Source organism: Callospermophilus lateralis, chromosome 4 (assembly GCF_048772815.1).
Source record: "Callospermophilus lateralis isolate mCalLat2 chromosome 4, mCalLat2.hap1, whole genome shotgun sequence".
NCBI classification, from domain to species: Eukaryota; Metazoa; Chordata; class Mammalia; order Rodentia; family Sciuridae; genus Callospermophilus; species Callospermophilus lateralis.
The window spans coordinates 57,101,497-57,121,369 of record NC_135308.1 but is presented as its reverse complement, the minus strand read 5'-3'; the positions used below and the strand labels follow the sequence as shown (position 1 = coordinate 57,121,369).

General features: G+C 39.6%; 1 pseudogene; it reads right to left on the bottom strand.

Moving 5' to 3' along the window:
• Positions 1–5,697: 5,697 nt before the first annotated feature.
• Positions 5,698–6,216, bottom strand: LOC143398252 (small ribosomal subunit protein uS2 pseudogene; annotated as a pseudogene).
• Positions 6,217–19,873: the final 13,657 nt, after the last annotated feature.

Below are 19,873 nucleotides of genomic sequence, written 5' to 3'. Positions count from 1 at the left end.
AGAATCTTATTGCTTTTCCTCTTGCTCATCAATGTTATAATCAATCATGTAGAATAGTAGTTCTCAAAGAGGGTTCCATGGTCTAATTGAATTAGAATCATTTATGGGTTGTTAAAAATAGATTTTCATGCCTAGCTCAGACCAGGTAGTGGCCTGTGCAGCACAGATGTGGTAGCCTGAAGCACAAAGGTGGTAGCTTGTGGCACAGAGGTGGTGACCAGTAGTGTGGTTCTTGAGGAGTGGCGCCTGCCTTGCCACAGCACTGAGGGGATAGAGGGCTGCCTCCTAATTCCATGTGACCGTGATCCCACATTGGCCAGTTCTCACCAGCTGCTTCAATTGTGCATTTTAATCACAACCTAGATCTTGTCTCCTGAACCAGTAATGTTGTGTTTCTAAAGAAATGGATCAAACAGAGTGATAGGAAGGATTTTGTTAGGTCTTCCTATGTTGAAACCTGGCTGGTGTTTGCAGAAAGGAAAACACAGCAAAGGAATCTTGTCTTTTTGGAGGCAGGTGGGAGGTGAGGGTGCAGAAAAGGCAACAAGTTGTTCCATTTTATATGATATTTAAAAAATTATGCACTTGGACAGTAGTGGCAAAATAAACAAATCCAAAAGCTTTTTTTTTTTTTCTATTGAGAAAAGAGTGAAGGTGGATTTTTTTTTTTCTCTCTTTAGATTTCAACCTTTTCTTCCAGTAACAAAGTATAAATCGTGGACATCAGAGACAATGGTAGACCTCAAATACTGAAAACACTAAGCCGTTTACATCTTCCTCAGGCAGAAGAGCGGGTGTTTTCAACCCCATCCGTAAACTCAAATGAAAAACGTGCATTGCATGCCATGGAAAGGAGCCATGTCTGAATCCTTGGAATTGCCCCAAGCTGCACCCCCTCAAATCTGCTCTTAGAAACAAACAGTGCAGGGAGCTTCGTGCGTTCCATGCTGTCAGTAACATCTTCCAGGATATTAATATGGGAAAGGCTGTGAGAGATTTTTCCAGAGGTTGTCTTCAAACCCCATAGAGATACCCCACAGAAAGAGAACAATGGGAAATGAAACTATGGTGTGAACATCATCTTAAGCAACACTTAAGACCAAAGGCTAAGGAGACGCTTGATGGGATAAGCTCAGGGATGCTGGTGTCATTGCTGTCACTAATGTCATGGGTTTCATGATGAAACTGCCCTCCAGACTGTGCTGGGGTTCACTCAAGCTGTGTCTCAAATGGCAGCCCTGGATGTATGTTCCAGAGGTGGGCGGGGCCTACTGCAACCTCAGCTAGGCTCCAAACACAATATGCAATGTGAGTTGGAGGCAGAGAGAGAGAGCTCAGGACATTTTTAAACATTAGGGAGGAAAGAACTGTGACTCCTGCAGGTGGTAGAGAAAGAGGTGGAAGCCCACTAGAGTTGGAAGGCTGATGTGTGAGACAGTGTATGCAGCTGCCCCTTGCCAGACCCCATGATATGCTGAGGCCTCTACTGTGGGTCTGCCCCTCCCCAAACACCTCATCGGGGTGCAACAGGTTTTACAGTGCAACAGATGTGTGCACTGTTCCAAAAACCACCCAGCATTGTCTGTGCCTGGGAAATGAAGGTAGAGGCTCTGAGTGCTTAGGGCCATTGAAGGCGTTGAGGCCTTCATTTCAGAGAGAGGAGGAGAAGGAAAAGTGGTTCTGAACTTATTTCCTCCTGTCTATGAGGACCTGACACAGGTTCTGTAGAAGTCATCTCTGCTGCTTCAGGCTCACCAGAGATGCTGCCTCCACTTTTCTTTCCTATTGCACCAGTGGATCTGAAGACAATACATTCAAAACTCAGGGACAGACTCAAATGACTTGGAGCATAAAACATTTCTCAGGAAACTATCTATAAAACCCCAGTAGTGGTGCCAAATGCCATCTACAATCCTTAAACTGTTGTTTTTAAGGGTGGTATATGGCCTTGGATTTTTATGATGAGAACTTCTCTAATATTCCAAGGCAGGTGGTTGAATCCCACAATATTCTAGCAAGTCAGAGGTGCAATAGATACTGTTATGGTTGATATATTAGGTATCCTCCAAGAGCTCATGTGTGAAGCAATGCAAGAAAGTTTAGAGATGAAATGATTGAGTTATGAGAAATTTTTAATGGATTACCAGTGGATTTTTATTGGTCATTTTTTAAATTTTTAATTTGTTATATATGAGAGCAGGATGCATTATAATTCATATTACACATGTGGAGCACAATTTTTCTTATCTCTAGTTGTACACAGAGTCACACCATCCATGTACTTAGGGTAATGATGTCCATCTCATTCCACCGTCTTTCCTACCCCCATGCACGCTCCCTCCCCCTCTCTTCCCTTTGCCCTATCTAGAGTTCATCTATTCCTCCCCTGTCTGCACCCCCACCATCATGTTCTGAATCAACATCCTTAAATCAGAGAAAACATTTGGCATTGGGTTTTTTGGAATTGGCTAACTTCACTTAGCATTATATTCTCCAACTCCATCCATTCACCTGCAAATGCCATGATTTTATTCTCTTTTAATGAGGATCTTAACCTAATCAATGCATTGACCTGCTGACAACTGAGTAACTGTAGGCAGGTAGTGTGTGGGTGGAAGAGGTAGGTCCTGTTGAACAGAGCTCTCACCCTGCTCCCTGGTTCCCTGACCCCAGCTCCTTTCCTCTGCCACACACTTCTACCATGATGTTCGGCCTCATCTCATGTACCAAGGAATGGAGTCAGCCATCTATGGATTTAAACCTCTGAAACCATGAACCCCAAATAAACTCTTCCTCCTATAATTGTTCTTGTCAGGTCTTCTTGGTCATGACAGTGAAAAAGCTGACTAAAATAGGAATCTAAGATGATGTGGCTAATGTCAAACTGGGACAGACATGGGATGGCTTTTTCCTCACTCCAGTTTTGTCCCCACTGTTTCATTACATTGGTTTAGGAAGCTCTGGAGCAAAAAATGAGAAAAAGGGGCAGTTTTCTGGTTGACTCACTCTGGCAAAATCAGAAAACATCCCATGATGTTTAGAGAGTAAGAAAAGCTACATCACATCCCATGAGTTTAGAGGGTAAGAAAAGTTACATAAAAATAAGCTCAGAGTTTAAGAGCAGCTACATTTGGTAGAAGATCTGAGCTCAGAGGCTATCACTGTGGTGACAAAAAATGAAGCCCTCAAGTTGGGTGGCTATGTGCCTTATATTATAGGACCTGGGTTTGTTATCCTCATGTAGTTTCCTTTACAAATCAGCTGAGGATGCACTTTCCCCTATATTATGAAATAGTTGTATGCCACTTTTCTCCTGTGACTTTGGAGAACAAGAGAAGGAGGAGAAACAACATAACAAAGTGACGATGGTTGCCTCAAGGCAGGTGGACAGGCGGGGTGACTGATCAATGGTCCTGGCAGGTCTGAGAGCTGCCCCACTGGCCAGACTTTCTCCTGCAGCAGAGTTAGCCTGAGGCTTGCATGCTGATCCTGAGAAAACTTAATAGGTGGAAGCTGAGGTTTCTTCCCCACTGTGACTGGAGTACATATTTATACCAGCACTTTTTTTCTGTACATGTATCTTCAATCCAACAAGGTCATTTAAAACAATTTTTAAAAATATTTTTATTAGTTATATACGGGCATAATGCCTTCATTTTATTTGTTTATTTTTTATGTGATGCTGAGAATCGAGCCCAGTGCTTCACACATGCTAGGCAAGTGTTCTACCACTGAGCCACAACCCCAGCCTCTAACAAGGTCATTTTTTTTTTTTATGCTGAGTAACAGAGTATCCAAGAGATTACCATATATTATGCCCTTCCAACAACTAGCTGCAGTCTCTTCTGTACTTTTTTCTACACCAGATCTACTTGGCACCACAGGGAACTCTTTACTCCTGGAAAATGACATTCCAACAACCACTAGCCAGATGATGTAGCCAACCTTGCTGATTGTCACAAGCAGGATCTTGGTCCATTGTCACTATTGGTAATTATAAACCATCTTCTGGGAAGAAGAGGAAACTCCTTTCCACAAATCTGATTGGAACTGTTCAAATGGCACTTGAAAGGACTCCCATGCACATGAAATCATGAGCCAATGGAGTATGCAAAGATACTTAATCATTTCAGGGTGGTTTCTCTGTTCATATCAATTTAGGAACAGGGACCCATGCTGATACCCAAAGGCAAAAACCCCACTACCTGATGCCCAATAAGGGACAACCCTGGGGCTTTTTCTTGCTTTTATTTGCCCTCTTTTTTATGTTGGCTTTGTGCTGGGTTTGCTTACAAAGATTTGTTTTATCAAATATTAAAAGATGATAAATTCAGTATGTGAATCTCTCTGTCTGCCTGAATTCTATAATTATATAAAGAGAGAGAGAGAGAAAAAAGAACATTAGTATGATGCTCCTTTAAAAGATAATTTTCAAACCAGCTTTCTTTTTCTTTTCTTTTTTTTTTCTCCCTGCCCCTTGGTTCCCTGTCCCTCCCTCCCTTCCTTCTGTTCCTCCTCCTCCTCCTCTTCCTCCTCCTCCTCTTCTTTCTTTTGTCAGCACCTTCAAAATCAAAATATCTGGGGATGAGTTTGAAGATTCTAAATTTTTAATAAATACACTAGTGATTCTTTTTCCTCTCTTTTTAGAAACTTCTTATTTTCCACCAATTTGACTTCCATTTTACTTAAGGTCCTATGGAAGAACAGCTTAGAATCACTTAGTGGTTGTTTCTACCCATTCATGAGCTGAGCAGTGGGGGCTGCAAACCAGTCTTCCCTGGCACATTGGGGGTTCCAGGCTTCAGTGAACCTGCTGGACAGCCACAGACAGGACCTGCCCACCTTCAGACCTGTCTGAGCCCTCAGGCTAACCGCTGAGCTCAGGATTTGGAGTAATCACCCTCAACTTCCTTCTGGGTTGCAGCTTTCTCAGGCGTTGCTGCTCTTCTTTTTCAGTTTCCTCAGAATCTCTGCAGACGTAGAGGTCAGGCATGAGCTCCCATGGGGCATTGCACGTTAGACTAGGTAGGTAGATAGGTAGATATGAGCAACAGAATGGAACAGGGAGACTCAGGCTCATTCCATGTTGAACAATGGAAAATCACTCCACCTCAGGCAACAGAAACCCCATCTATAAGCCCTCTTCCTTTATAGTCAGCTATTACTTTCTTTTTCTTATCTTCCTCATCTACTATGTTCTTAAACTAAAGAACTGGGTATAAACAGTTTAAAGGACTTCCCAAGTTTGGAGCATGTGCAGAGCACTGAGATATTGCCATTTGGGAACCATGGTTCATTGGAACATCATTTACATTATGGCTTTAAACCACACCTGGAGTTTTTGATTAGGTATTGATGGGAATTTCTTAACAGGGAAACCTGTGCAGGCACTAAACCATGGTGGGAAGCTATAGTAACTGTCATAAATACATAATATGCATGGAGGGAGGTTACCAGACCAAATATAAAGACTAGCGAGTCTTTATATTTAGAAAATATATAAAAACCCCAGGGCATGTCTGCTTTTGGAGCAGCCTGCTTCACATAACCTGGGGCATACTTCCACTTCACTAAATAAACACTTTATACTTATTCTAAGTCTGTTGACTGAAATCTTTCATTTGAGAAGACAAGAACTGAGGAGTAATATCACCTGCTAACACTGTGCATGTTCGGAGGTTTCTGGATCAGCATTTACTACACCAGACTTACTGAGGGAGGTCTCTTCTTGTTGCACAGGATGGCAATATCCACATAATACAGAGGAGGGTCTGTATTCCACAGAGCAATGGTAGTAAGTTAACATGAGACACCTCTGGGAGAAGCTGGTGGTCAGCCCTGGGTTCAACTACAAGACATAGCTTCTGGAAGGTTACCTGGAGGATCTGGTTAGTGTAGGTCCAAGGACGAAAGTGTCTGGCAACAAAAGTGACTTTGGTGGCCACAGCAAACTTCAGCATAGCCTCATATCCAGGATTCCTGGGGGACAGGACACTGATTTCAGCAAGGTTTTCCAAGGCTGCAATGGTACAAGCCTCAGGCAGAAGCTTATCCTGGGTCCTCCTCATATTTATGATCTAGATACCACCACTTTTCCTTTTGTAGATACTGTCCCATTTGGAAATCAAGGTTGGTGCTACCCAAATAGGATTCTGCTGCATGGAATTTGAAGCCATCTTTCTCCTTTATTTGCAGCCTATGCAATGCTGTGGACATTCTGAAATTTCCCCTTTAAGTTACAATGAGAATCCAGACAAGTACCAAATAGACTCGCTCCTTTGGGTTACTTCAGAAAGGCCTAGGTGATTCTTATGCTACTGAAGTATAGTAATTCAGTCTAGAAAATATATTATTTTTATATTTAAGGGGAATAACAGAGGATTCCAGTTAATGTGACCAGCAGCTGTGCAACTCAGCAAAAATAGCAGTGTTGTTGCTTCTAGAAAACCTATGTGTGTGATCAGTGCTCTGTAAGGAACTAGCAGGTCACCTGGGTGAATCTCCAAATCTCATTGGCCTCTGATCTCTTCAGAGAAAGTGTTGAACTAAATAATCTCTATGTGTCTTCCAAGCCTAAATTTGGTTTACTCTTTTCATAAGTAAGATGAAAATAAACCTGTTTTTCTGATAAAAATGTATTTGGAGAGCACCGTATATTTTCTTTGGGCCTTCCAAACAATTCAATTGCCTGACAACATATTGCTACAGAGAAAGACACCACACAGTGATCTCTAATATCATTTTATGGCTCGTTAGTTATCTTGGTTCTGTTCATGGGATTGATCTGGGCATGTGTTTGTTTTCTTTTGTTGAGGTGTGTGTAGCACTTCTCTCTTGTTGAAAGAACTAAAGCAGAAACACATTCTGAACTTTCTCCCTCTTGGGTACACTTCACCTGAGGCCTACGAAAGAATTCAGTAAAAATGCAGGCATTCAGCTTATGAGCAATAAAAGTCTCATTGTTCTTTCAGATACACCCTGAATGGGAATGCTCACCCTCCCTGTACCAGAGTTCTATCATTTAGTTAGACTAATTTTTCTTCCTTTATTAACTGTCCTCTGTGCTTAATGGAACCAAATGTGAGATGGAAAGATGAAGTACTTGAGTGTCCATAGAACTAATGTTAGTATCAGGGTTGTTGAGTGAGGCTTGGAGCCAGGTACATTTCAGTCTTAATGAGGTGGCACCTTCTCAGTGCTTTGACCTTGTCCATTGTAGGTGGAAATCTGTAGAAACCATTTAGAGAGCTTAAAGTACAGTTGACAGAACTGTCTGCTCTCTTCATCCTTATCCATTTTAGTACCACTCGAGTAGGCCAAATGCCATATTCTGCAAATAGAGAATAACAAACATTTATTCAGTCAGGAGCAGACACAAACATGAGTTGACACTTCCTCTTGGATCACCTGTCCAACATGAAATCAACACTAATAAATTCCAAACAGATCCCATTTTGCTTTGGAGATGTACACCACATTGACTTGTTTCTGATAGCATCACCAAACCTGTGACCAACACCTGACAATAGAAAATGTAAAGTAGAATTCACTGAAAGAAGCTATAAGTCAAGGGTGGTGTATTCCAGTGCAGGTCACACTGATCACTCTCACTAGAATCACCTGTGAAGCTTGGACCTCACCTGGACTTTGATAATCAGAAAACCTGATGGAGTCCTTTGGACATGTAAATCCTGGTGTGCTGGCCTTTGTGGCACAATGTAAGATCATTTCTGAAGTGTTCCACAAGAGGCAACATTATGACTATCTATTATCTTTGTAAACTCTTGATCAGTCCTCTCCTTAAGTACTTCTGAAGGAAAACTTTACTAAGATAGAGTTTCTAACAACCTCATGTTAGTCTTTATTTATTAAATCTTCCCTTCCTCAATCTATGAATTCCTCCCAAATCTTTTCAACGAAGGTTATAATTTTGAAAATTCAAATACAGTAAAATAAACAAGGGGGCTGGGGACGTGGCTCAAGCAGTGACGTGCTCGCCTGGCATGAGCGGGGCTCTGGGTTTGATCCTCAACACCACATAAAAATAAAATAAAGATGTTGTGTCCACCAAAAACTAAAAAAATAAATATTAAAAAATTCTCTCTCTCTCTCTCTCTCTCTCAAACAAAACAAAACAAAACAAAAAAGAACAAAAACAAAAAGCATGTGAAACCCTTTTCCAATGCCATTCTCTTCCCTCGTGGATCAACTGTCTTAAAGGAGAAAAACATAGTTGGTACAACCCATGTCAACAGAAGAGCTTCTCAAGGGCACAGGCTTTGTGTGTGATAGGTTCTCTAGATGAACAGAAGTTAGGTTGAATAATTTCATGGTTTCATGGGAGAGAGTCAATGATGTAATAGTTATGTTAAAGGCTTTGTAGCTTTGCTCAATTTTTTTTCTTTTTTTTTTTAATATGTGAATTTCCTGAAGAGGAAAAGGCATCTTTCTCCTTTGTAGGGCAGGTCTTATGAATAGAAGATCCTACAATGGAAAGACATATCTATAAGATGACAAAGGACTGGATTTCAGGAATGCCAAACTTTCATCTGTACATTAGGCCTCAAGATGTCAAGTAGCCTCTGCCTGATGCCACTGGCCCACATGTGCACACCGTATGTATCTGAGAGGAAACTGCAATCATAATCTCTTTTTGTTTCTATTGGAATCTCTAAATACATTTTCCAAATTCTAAGCATATGACCAAATTTCTGAACCACTGTCTTTTCCTGTGCTTTCCTTACCTTTCATTCCCTCCTCATAGTTTCTTCCCGTGCATGCAGAGCCATCACTGCAGATAGGCATAGAAGAGCATTGTTAAAGGAAATCACTTTATTTCTAACACATGTGATTACATCACATTGACAAAAGGAACCTGAACTCAGAAACATGACTGAGTTATGTTTCCTCAGTTCTGTTCACTAGCTGTGTGTCCATTGATATTTTACATGTCCTGAGTTTGATATTATGTGGAAGAGTATAGTAGTACCCGCCTTGTTTGAAACATAGGATGGACATAAATATCAAACATGTTAATTCAGCTGAAAGTGTAATTACAGATCATTTCAGGAAAAAATTAAAAATAAAAGAAAGAATGTTAAAAAGATTATTCCATGAATGCAACAATTTGAGCATTATTCAGTTTTTACATATTGACAAAGGCATAAAAGCATATGACTTTTTCCAGAGAAAATACCTTTTGTGTAAGTTGTTCCTTTGCATCTTAAATCCAATCATATAAATCTTTGGGATCCAAATATCAACCAATTGGAGTAATCATTAAAACCTAAGTGTCTATGTGGACTAGAGACAATGATAGAATGAAACCAAGATGGAGATTATACCAATAGCTCATGGCCCATTCAACCATGCTGGCTGATAGTACTGAAAAGAACCATCTGTTTCTTAAGGACATTTTACTGTGAAGGAAACACAGGTGGCGATACCTCAGCTGCTACTGCTGTGCACAGAAAATGCACGCAGCACAGAATGTGGATGGGGGCCAAGAATACACGACATATTAGATAAAGAGTGTGGAAGTCTGCTGGATTAGGCCAAAGAATGACTCTTCTTTTGCAATGGTGTAGCATAATGAATATTCATACAAATGCAAACAGAGATGAATGAAAAGGAAAAGAATAATAGTAGTAGTGAGAAATAGCAACTACAGTTCAAACAGAAAAAGCCTTAAATATTAATAAATGGACTGAAAGAAATGCACGGAGAGTTTGCATTGACATCCTAGTGTTCTCGAGATATTAGAAGTATATAAATAAATTAAATTACATGTGGGTAATTATAGGATGTCAGATAGACTAATGTCACAAGGCACCATGACTTGGCTCATCTTGACTTGTAACAGAACCAAGTCTAGTTTTATGTTAATATAAACATATATGGAATGCTTGTTTATTACTTTTAGTTAAACTATTTTCATAGTTTAAAATTAAAAAGAAAACTTAGAGTATAAACCAGAACAGGCATGTACAAATTCGATTGGGTCCAACTAACACGCAGACAAGATTTTAGAGCATAACAGATATTAACCTTGGACAAATCTACAAAACTTATTGCAAAACCACTGAAAATCCAGCTGGAACTGTCTCATGTGTAAGCAGCCAGAAAAGTCATAGGAAAGCTTGTTGTAAAATCTAAGATGTAACACAAATGTAATATTTTGCTACTAAAAATAACTATATACCACAAACACAAGGATCTAGAGCAGGTCAGTAAGCTGCCATCTGCCTTTCACGCACCTATTCCGCAAGCCTGTCCTCTTACTGGGGCCCTAATGAAAGGATGACAGTTAACCTTGTTAGGACTTACACAATGGCAAACATAACTAGGATAATTAATGCAATCATCTAAAATAATCTTTGTCTACTAACTCTTTCTTTCCAACACAACTTGCTGTTTTGCTTTACTTGTTTACTTATCCCTCTCTCAGGTATTTATCTTTCTTTATTCAACAACCACCCACAAGTGACACCCCTAACTTGTGACAGCACTAGGCCTTCCCAGAGCTCTAGTGATTCGCAAAGAAGACAAACTTCCTGCACCTCATGAAGCTGGTAGTGCGACGAGGAGGCAAAAGTTACACACAGAATTGTGTGTCTGTGAATGAAGAAGACACAGATCACTGTGAACTGTGATGAGTGTAAAAATGCTCAGGAGCTTATGAGATAGTAGTCCAGGAGCTTGTTTAGTATGGGGCCTGTGGGGTGGGGGGAAGGTCAGAGAAGGACTGACCAGTGAAGTGGCTCTTAACCTGAGACCTGACACATGAGTGGAAATGAAACAATGTGTGAGAGCATTTCAAGAGAATAATATGTGCAAAGACACAGAGGTGACCCAGTGTTGGCATACTTAAAAAACCAAAAGAGTAAATAAGAAGTAGTAAATAAGTAAGTAATATAGTAAATATTACTTACTTATTTACTAAATAAATATACTAAATATAAGTAAATAAGTAATATAGTAAATAAGAAGAAGAACAAAACAAAAGGAACAATGGAGTGTCTGCGGAGGGAGGCTGGGGCTGCTCTGTGTCCTAGGATGACTATGTGAAGCACTTGGGTTTCTTGACATCACTCCTCTCCTTGACTCTAGTATGGATGATGGTGGTTGTCTCTCTCTGTCTGGATTTTGCATTTGTGGAGACAACATTTTCCTCTGAACAATATGGTATAACAACTATCTACATAGGGTTTACATTTTGTTAGGTATCGTAAGTGATTTAAAAATGATTTCAAGTATATAGGAGGATGTGCATGGATTGCACTATGCTGTTTTACATAAGGGACCTGAGAATCTACAGATTTTGCTATCTAATGGGGAAACCTGGAATCAGTTCCCCTGGCTATCAAGGGAAGACTGAATTTCTTAGGTCTATATCTTTCCAAACAGTTCTATTTTTATTTGCTACCAGATTCCAAGTGTTTCTCCTTAGCATTTTAACCAAAGGTAAAATGAAAACAACCACAGCTGAAACAACCCTATAACAAAAAGTGATAACCTGGGCCAATGCTGCACACATGTGGCACCTGGATGTTTGGGAGGAGCACTGTGGAGGCAGAAAGGGGACTCCGTGAGAAGCACAGTGAAGAGTGATGTAAGTGCAGTGTCTCCTGTGTCATGTGGAAGTGAGTCTTTGTGCTTTTGCCAGTTCTTTCCAAGTGCTCAAAGACAAAATGGACTTAAGGGAGACCCATTCAAGGGAAACAGGTTTTATTTTACAACTCTTAGCCGCAATACAAGCTCACCCCCAATTCATTTAGACAGTAGTCTATCATAATTTTAGAATAACCGTATTCTAAAGCTCAGAGAATATCTAATGGCTCTTAGGGCTGTGCTTTCCTGGCCTCAGATTCTATGGCTGCCTAGCATCTAAGATCCTGACAGGAGCATTTCCTGGGGGCCCATCAGCTTCATTTAAGAAGGTATCAAATTAATTTTGCATAGGCGGAGAAACTAGGCTCACCTAGAGCCTAGGGTGAGAAGGCCTTTCCAGAGGATTTTTTTTTTTTTCTTGATGGTTTGATTTGTCCTTAAAAGTTTAAATTTTCTGCCTTTCCCAATATCATTCCCAGTCACCTTCCTCTATACCAATATGTAAGTTCCTGGTGGGGAGGGGTCTGGAGGGTAGGGAAGTATTGAAGAAGATGGATCTGGGGAGAAAATAAATGTTTTTCGTAAGAAAAATTTCACTGAAGACTTCTGTTTTGATTCTATCCTTAAAATATTTACCCTGAAAATAACTTCATAGAATCACAATAGCTACCAATTTTGCAAGTTATTTAAAATGGTTAAGTTTTAAAGCTTGAGATCATAGAGATGAAAAACCAATTCTAAAGAGACTAAATGCATTTCAATCTTGAGAAAATTTTCCTTAAAATAATCATCCACTAATTATTATTATTATTTTATTTTTTTCCTCTAAGAAAATAGAATCTCAGCAATATCTATATAGAGACTGTACCAGCACTAATTTTCTTTCTCTTGCCCTGTTACTTGGTTATTTATATCTAAGGTGGGAATAACTGCCACTAAATACCCCAGGGCACCAACCATTCAAAAGCATCCTCTAGATTAAAATATGTGAGCTTTTAAATACAATTCCAGGTAAGATTCCTGTGTGCTTCGTAGCTGAGGAGAATGTATAGCCAGCACCTATAATTCTTTTTTGCATATTCCATGTTACTGTTCTTTAGATATAACATGGGCTTCCCTAGAGAGACTCTCATAGGAATAAAAAGAGAAGTAATAAAAATAATGCTTAGTAATATTATCCTTTGGCAGTACTTTCCTCTATACTCACAGGTTCACACTCAAGATGAATGGCAAGCAGTAGGAGTCTGTCCTGGTATAAGGAGAAATTATCTGCTAATCAGAATCCCTGGGAGGTGATCTTGCTGGGCTACAAATGTGCAGAATTGGTCTAGTTAAATAGGCATTCTCTGTCTCCTTTTAAAAAATGTAAAAAGTGAAACATCAGGGAAAATAACGTTGGCTTGTTGCTTTCATAGGGAGTGGTGAACAGCAGTGGAAGAATGATAAGAAAAATAGAGTGGGTTAGCTTCTGATTGGGTCTAGGGATTGGTGTTTAGCGTTACTTGGGAAAATAACACTGTTATAAATTCTTGAATCTGAAAGAGTTGGAAATGCATATAGCTTTCTGTTCTATCATCTTCTCATCCTGCTTTCTCTTATATCCTTTCTCCTAACCTTTGATAGAAATGGATAGTTGACTCTTTGTTTCCACATGCATGAATTCAACCAAGTGCAGATCAAATACAGACATTTTTCCATATCATTATTCTCTAAATAATACAGTACAACTACTGTTTACCTAGCATTTAAATTCTATTAGATATTATAAGTGATCTAAATATGATTTAAAGTATATATGTGTGTAGGTTATATGCAAATACTATACCATTTTATATTTGGAACTTGGGCATCCACAGATTTTTGATATTCTTGTGTGTGTGTGTGTGTGTGTGTGTGTGTGTGTGTGTGTGTGTGTCTGGTGGGAGAGTTCTTAGAACCAATTTCCCACAATTTTGAGTGACAGCTCTACCATAGAACAGTTTTACCACTGGTCTGGGAATAATTCCTCTCCTTCTCTGATGAAATTTCTTTTCTTTCAGATATTCTTTTAAATGCTGTGATTTTTGATATGCTATGCAGAAAGTATGCCAATACTCACAAAGATTTATTTCTTTATAACAGATAACCCTACTCAAAAGAACTCTGTGTAGGGATTTTCTAGGGTAAAATTGGGAGTACATAACCTGATTTTTATTTTGAAATGCTCTGGCAGTCGCATGATGGTTATACATGTGGTGGTGGGACTGAAAGATACACTAAACCCATTTAGGAAGTTTTTTAATATAGGAAATCAAGGAAAGGAAGATATTAGTGGTTTTTAATTCCTCAGGAAGTGGATCGTATTAACCAGAAAGGGTATACGGGTCAGCTAGTTTATAATGTGCTAACAAGTAAGCTCCAAGCCACAGAAGCTCAACTCTGTGAGGCAAATATGTATTTCTTGTTCAAGCTATTAGGTGTCAGTTTTGTGCATCACACACACTAAAAGATTTAGACTAAGAGAGATTACTGTGATGCCACCATTTCAAAATTCTCTGTTTTTCAGAGGAAGAGAGTGTGCAGAATCACACACCAGTTTTCGAATCTGGTTGGGTGGAATTACCAGATATAAACTAACCTGCTCACATTTCATTATTGTTCAGACTCATGGCAAGGCCATGACTATCATTAATGGGCAGGTAAGTGGACATGGAATTCCACGTACATGGAATCACATTAACACTAGATATGGGTAAACACAAGTGCTGTCCACCACCATCAAAGGAACAGGAGGAGAAACAGTAGATGTGACTGTGACAGACCTAGTGGAAGCGGTCTTAGAAGCTGGTGTGAGGCAGTGAGCACAGATGAGAAGTACAATGTGTGTGGTATTGGGGCTCCCTGGAGAAGCAATAAATGTTCAGCTTCCAGGTGTAGAGGTAAATATTGCCATATAGCCCGGGAAGAGATCTAGTGGGAGACGCTGAGTTCAAGTCATCATATGCCATGTTACCTAAAGGCATAGATGGTAACTTACAGGAAGAGTATGCCAAGGGAGAAAAGAAGTAGAACAGGAACATGACTGGCAAATTCCAACACTTAAGGTACAGCCAGAGAGAAAGAACCGGAAACGTACCAAGATAAAAGATTAAAAGCAATATGTGATGTATAAGACATATGGTGCCAAATTAAAAAAAAAAAGACATACAAGTATTCACAATTTTGTATTTGCTTGGGAAAACCTAAAGCATAATTCAGCCTTATGATTTCTAGCAAACAGGCTGCAGGAGGGTATATGTAGTACCTCAGAAGTAACCTTGAAACAATTCTGCCTGCCAATCTCTCCTCAGCAGAATGAAGCTAGAAGGAATTAAATGGCTCAAGCAGTGAGGGAAGCAATCTTGTTAAGTTAGGCTTCTATGTGACCCCTGACTGACGTACCTCAAACTTGGGAAGTCTTTGACTTTCACAGAGTGGAGATTGTAATTTAAAGAGCAACTTGTCTTTTTGGAGTAATGATTACAAAACCTACAAGGAAAGTGAACTTTTCTGAAAGTGCCTCCCAAAGTGATCCTTGCTGCTCTCAAGAGGCATTTCCTCTGATGGGCTGAAGGTAGAATTGGGAAAGGTCATATGATCTACGAAGTAGAGCCAAAAGTTTCCAGATCCAAGAGAAGGTGGAAGCTTATCAGAGCCAGAAATCTCAGGGAAAAAATGGACAATAAACCTACTATGTTTGTCATCTTGGACTTAGACTCTTATTCTGAAAATGTCATTAATTGTGCAATAGGAAAATTTGAAGAATCTTCAATCCAAGGCAAAATACTTCAGTGCTCTCCCCTGCAACTCCTTCTCTTGGGCCTTTGAGAGAACGACCCCTATTCCTTTGTTGGAAGTGGTGCATTGCTTTTGTACATGTAATTCTTATTATGATCAGGTGGGAAAAGCATAATGCTGAATGTTGTCACAAGGAGGAAGAGAGAAGCTTGTGAGTGGTGAGGTTTTACAGGGAAATTGGGAAGGGGTTGGTAACCAGAGCTGGGTTAGAGTTCTTAGTTCATTGTTGGGAAGACTGATTATCAGTCACTTCTGTTCCAAGAAGCTTATCCTCACAAATGGAAGAGGAATTTAGTGGGCCCGCAAAAAAGATGGCCAAGAGAGGGTAGAGAAAATTTCTGTGGAAATTCCACTGGAACACATTGGCCTGAGGAAGGCAGTCAGACAGAGGAAAGTGCTGTCCATTAACAGAATCACAGAGCCATTAGTGGGGTTCACCCTCGAGGGAAAATTGGAAACCAAGGTGGAGAAGGCAAACTTCAAAGACAGGATGTGCATTAAAAAATGGACCAGAGACTGAGTTCAGTGAAAGAAAAATGTGCGCTACCACTCGAGTACCTTATCTTCTGACTTAGATTCTTCAGGTCCTCATGGGTAAGTTCTTGATTTGTCCCCATCTATGGATTAAAATCCTGCCCTGGTTTGGTAGGCAAGTGAGTCACAGGGATGGAGTGTAGCAGCAAACTCTGGCAGCCTTCTCATATGACCCTTCTCAACACATACACAAGAACATCGAATAAGGTCTGGACCTCAGTGGTCCAATAACTATAGCTGACTTCTCATCTTCCTCTTGAAGTTTTGTTGCTGGCGAGAAAACAAGCCATCTGGTATTCCCAGGCATAAATCCTGAGCACGGAGCTGCCCTTAATTCACTCCGTTCCTCTTTTCTAGACTAGTCGGGTATATATTTTGGCTGTATTTCTCACGATGGCTAGGGTGTGTTGAAGTAAAATACTACCCCTAAAATATTATAGGTTTAGTAAAAACAAATGTCTATTTATTACCCATTGAGATTTCATTTCAGGTCACTAGGATCTCTGCTCCTTGTCTTCCTCACCCAGAAATGAATCTAACAGAAGCCTATACCATCTGGAATGTCATCAGTCACCATGACAGAGGGAAAGAAATATGTTGAATGGTGCACCAGAGTTTTCAGACTTCCTCCTGGAAGTCGCACATGTCTGTCTCTTCACATTGTTCTCATTGACCAAAAAAAGGCGTGGGGCCAGTGTAACTGCAAGGCTGATGAGGTAGCAGAATCTTAGCATGTACTTAGAAGGAACAGAACTGGAGAAACTGGTGACCATTAAAACTTGCATCTCAACTGCTGCTCCAGATTTCAACCAGACCGTTGCCTAGAATTCTGGCCTCTTTCAGGACAGGACCTGTACCCTGAGAACTGCTGAGCAGTAGAGCTGATTGTTCCTTTACCTTTCTTCCTGCCACTTCTGTGCATATTACATAGAACATGATGAATTGCACGCTAAGAATTGTTTGTGTTTTTCGTTGCTCTGCTTGGCTCACCACAGCAAAGTTTTCTGAATTCCTGTGAAAAGTAGCTTCCCACATGAACACAGTGCAGCCTTTACATGGGATTGGTTCTGTCCTCTTGATTGAATCTTGAACCACTTTCTATCTCTCCTGTCTTCTCTTCATATTCTTTTGCTTAGAATGACCTACAATGTTCTGTGTCCTTGCCATGGTGATCATGAAAAAGTAAGAGAGATAATTGGGGTAGGAAGCCTATTACCTCCAGCACAATGATAAGAGCAGACAGGGTGACTCATCTCAACGTCAGATGAAAAGCCTTAGTGCCTTTGGGAAGAACTCTTCTAGAAAGTCAGTTAAATGGTGTTTGTAGCAATGCTAACACAATCACACTTTTTAAATGAGAGTCTGAGTAGCTGGCCTACGGTGTTAGAGCAGACGTTTTTAAAGTGTGCTTCCTGGATCTGCAGCTCTGGCATCCTCTGAGGACTTCTCAGGAATATATCCTGCTCCAGATCTACTGTGACAGTTTTATGTGTCAGCTTGACTGGGCCATGGGGTACTCAGATATTTAGTTATATATTATTCTGAGTAAGCCAGTGAAAGCATTTCTAGATGAGATTAATATTTGAATTAGTACATCTGGGAAAGTAGATTGCCTTTTCCACAGTGGGTGAGTCTAATTAAATTTGGAGGCCTGAATAAACAAGAAAGAAGCATAAGGGGTAATTTGTACTTCCTGCCTACATATTCAAGTTGGAATATTTCTTCTGCACTTGGACAGGAATTGCATCATTGGCTTTCTTGAAAACTCATACTGAAACTGTACTATATTCCTTACCTGACTATAGTCTCCTGGATCTCCAGTATCATGGGACTTCTTTGTTTCCATGATCATGTGAGTCAGTTGCTTATAGTAAATAAGTCTTTTTCTGTCTAACACACACGTATCATACACACACACATATCCTATTTGTTATGTTTCTCTGGAAAGCTCTGGCACCTACTCAATCATAAACTCTGGGTCCAGCCATCTTCATTTTAACAACCTTTCTTTGCATGAGTTGATACACGCAAAACTTTGAGAACAGGTGAAGGAAATAAAAGGAACTGGTTGAGGGAGTCCTGCTTGGGTCTACAACTCAGAAAGTTTCAATTTCTCAATCAGTATCCATGAAACAAAATCAAAGATTTTCTATATCAGGATAGGTTGAGAGAGAAGCTGTAGATGGATGCCAATGAAAATATGTGAAAAGAGTAAGAAATGGCTAAGGATACTATCCTTATATGCCTGAAAAATTTCCTTATGAATTCTTTTACAAAATGGATTGTCTCCCTGCATGCCTGAGGTAGGCCCAAAGAGATATTTTAACTATAACTTTAAGGATGATGTGCTGGATAAGTTTATCTCTTGTCTACTTCTATTTTTCCTTATCAGTCCTGAGCTCCTGCATCAATAGCTCGCCTCCCAAATAAACTACACCCACATAAGTCCTGTCACACCCTCTGCTTTTAGGGGGAAAGCTAGTTTAGATGCTTTTGTTGACCCTCATCTACTTTCTCTTGCCAAGTGTGGGTATTTTTTTTCACATTTCTATCCTCTTGGTGAAAAGCCTTATTCAAATAAAATTAACTAATTAATTAATTTTAAATAAATAATTTATTTGTATTCATAAAGAAATTTTGAGAATAGTACAGAGTTCTTATATACCTTATATTCTTTGTTTGGGGGATTGTACCAGGGACTGAACTCAGGTGCACTCAACCACTGAGCCACATCCACAGACCCATTTTGTATTTTATTTTGAGACAGGGTCTCACTGAGTTGCTTAGTGCTTTGCCTTTCCTGAGGCTGGCATTGAACTAGTGATCCTCCTGCCTTAGCCTCCTGAGTCACTGGAATTACAGGAGTGCACCACTGTGCCCAGCCCAGATATTCTTATTATTCATGTTTTGCATTAGTATGGGGCATTTGTTATTATTAATTTACCAATATACTTAGATGTCCTTATTTTTTACCTAATGCCCTTTTTCTATTCCAGGATCTCAACTAAACTAAGACATTACATTTAGTAGTCATGATGCCTTAGACTCTTTTTCAGATTTTTCCATTGAAACGTTATTCTAGTTCTCACTTTCCATAATTTAATTTTTAGAAAGAAGTGATTGTACAACCATGTGGGAGGTATAGGGAGTTATGCTCCACCTCTTTGAGAGCACAATATGTATATAAATTATTTGGAGTGATTTTTGCATGAGATTTGTCTATTCTGCTCCATTTTTATTCCATCATTTATTTATATTACCATGGACTCATGGATATTTAATATCCTTTGGGTTCTTTTTCTTTCATTTACTTGTTCACGAAGTTCAGCATGTATCCACTCATCTAGAGAGAAGTTGTTAAAATGCATATGGCTGAATCTCAGAGTTTTTGATTCAGTCAGTGCCAGGGCTCTTCAGAGAAACAGAATCAAATATGGAGAGAGAGAGATTGAAGATAGATAGATAGATAGATAGATTGATAGATAGATAGAAAGATTTAAGGAATAAATAATGCTTTATTTTCTTTCACAAATAGTTTTATCTTTAGCCATCAGGAGCTCTTCCAGTACTTTCTATGTCTGTCTGACATAACTCCATCATTGTGTGTTATATTAAATTGTATGTGACACTAGAAGATGCTCCAGGTTCATCTTTTAAATTTTCTACCACAGTCTCAAAATCTGCCTTTCTTCTAAGGTGCCCTTGTTCTTTCTATTGGAAAGTGGTGTTAGAAACCAGGGTGTGGATGATAGCAGTGCTCTAAATAGACTTTTTGATTACTTATCTCAATCCCAAAACTGAGCTGTTATTATTTATTTATTTTTTTGCCTTTACTGAATCTAACATAACATTCATATTTTCAGGGACATGGTATCTTTTCCAGATGATTTTCATCTATTGTTAGGGCCATTCA